Consider the following 2,396-nt stretch of genomic DNA (forward strand, 5'->3'; position numbering starts at 1 on the left):
AATACCTATTCATTCTGGCGCACAGAAACACGTCTTTGAAAGGGGCGGGGTATCAGTGTCACAGCCAACCATTAACTGGGAGCCCGAATTCCCATTATTTTGTTTAACCTTTGCAACGTGCAGGGTGGTTTGAAGGCTGCAGGGTCCGAATCCTTGACCCCCCCTCCCAAACATTCCCTTCCCCTCAACCCCTTCCCAAACATGCTCCTCCACTCAACCTCCTCCCAAACATTGCTCTCCCTCTGCTCTTCACCTCACCCTTCCTAAGATTTATATCCCTGCACCCTCCACCACTTCCTTCCTAAATGTTGCCGTTCTCCAACCCTCAACCCCTTCCCTAATGTTGCTCTTCTCACACCCCTTAAATCTCTCCATTTTTGTCACTCCCTCTCCACCATCCCCCCTCCCTGAGCAACCTCTTCACCACTTCCCTCTCATTTTCTTCATGGATCCCCTCCCTTCCTAGTGGTATTTCTCACCTACATTTCAAAATAATTTAACAATCAGAATGGTCAGGAATATATGGACAATTATCTCAGCAGAAAATTAGGGAAAATCTCCATAATTTTTGTCACAATCTTCCACTTTGGGTGATAAAAATAATGAATGAACCTGTAGCTTAAATTTTGACATGTCTACACTCATTACACTTTTAGTATAGCTAAAACAGATTTGCATCGCTATTTTTAAATTATCACCCTTTTAGCACTCAGTTGTTGTTTGCTCAGGCTATTTCCACTTATAACATCACCCCACTCTACCCCCTCTCAGCTCATCTACTGCTGAAATCCTCATCTATGCCTTCATTACCGCTAGACTAAGTTATTCCAATGAGCTCCTGGCTGGCCTCCCCTACATTCTACCCTCCACATACTTGAGGTTCCTGTGTCCTTACTTGCCTCAATCCTATTCGTTATCACCCATATCCTCGCTGATGTACATTGGCTGGCAGTTAAATAACACTTCCATTTTAAACTCCATGATTTTAAATTCCACAGCTGCACCTTCTATCTGTGTAATCTCCAGTCACACACATAATTCTTGCCTCTTGAGCATCAGATATTTAATTGCTCCACCATCAGCAGTTATGCCTTCAGCTGGATCAGTCCTTACCTCGAGAATTGCCTCCCTAAACCTCTATGCCTCTCTATCTCATTTTCTTTCTTTAAGACAGTCTTTAAAACCTTCCTCTTTGACCAAGTTTTTGGACATCTCCCTGTCCTGTCTTCTGTGACTCGGTGTCAAAGTTTACTTTATAACATTCCTGTGAAACATCTTGGCACATTTCATTACAGTAAAGGCACTATTTAAATACAAGCTATTGCTGTTGTACTGTATCTCTTGGTCTGCAATGTATGTACCTGGAGCCAGGTGGTTCGTTGAGAGAATTCAAATCAGATTAAAAGCAGAGAATAAGAAAGCGAGAAGAGGAAAGACAAATGATTGAAGAAAAGAATGATGTATTACGATCTTTATACATAATTAAAGATGTTAATATTGGCATTACCAGTCATGCAAACAAAAGCCATGTTGCTTTGTCATATTATAAATTTAGAGCATCGTTTTTCCACTGTTTGTTTTAAATTTAAAACTTATAGTTTTTGACAAGGCTTTTTCTAAGTAACCTGAAATCTTTGATGGTGAAACTGTGTATCTGAAATGGAAAATGTTCCATTCCTCAACATTCTCATCCACTTCAATCAGTAGAAAATTAATGAAAATTGACAATATTAATATTTTTGATGGCAAGCCCTTGCATACAATTGATATGTGAACATATAACAAAAAAATGTCATTACGTGTGAAAGGGAAATATGTTTTCAGTGATGTAATTTCAGTTTTACAGTTTTTCATTTCTATTTCCTATTTACAACACTATTTGGATGGTGAAAGGAAGGTTACAAATTATTGGGCAACAGTTCGTTTTCTACATAATGAAACAAATTTGAACTCTATGGTTAGGACAACAAAATAATTGCATGCATTTACATTGAAGTTTATCAAATAACTGAAACATCTCAAAGCGACAGAAGCTAACTGAAGAAACCTTCTGAATTGTTTCATGTCAGCTCAGACCTCACAAAAATCACGTGACGCAACGCACGCCGTGTTACCAACATCCAATGAAATCGCAGTCTCAGCGATTTATTATAATTATTCATGCAGCTTTAATTTTTTACTATTTTAGCTATAATGCCTAAATATTAGTTTTATCTTAACAGATTTGATTAAATATTTTACAAATTTAATCAGAAACGAAACGGGCATGTTATCATCAAGACTTGACACAGCAGTCACCCTAAATTACAAGTAGATCCTTTTCTGTAGACTTTATAAAGCTCTGGGTAGACGAGGCCTGTTGTGGGGTGAAGCTCACTTTAGAGGTCACGTGCTGA

Source organism: Cetorhinus maximus, chromosome 8, assembly GCF_964194155.1.
Source record: "Cetorhinus maximus chromosome 8, sCetMax3.hap1.1, whole genome shotgun sequence".
NCBI lineage: Eukaryota > Metazoa > Chordata > Chondrichthyes > Lamniformes > Cetorhinidae > Cetorhinus > Cetorhinus maximus.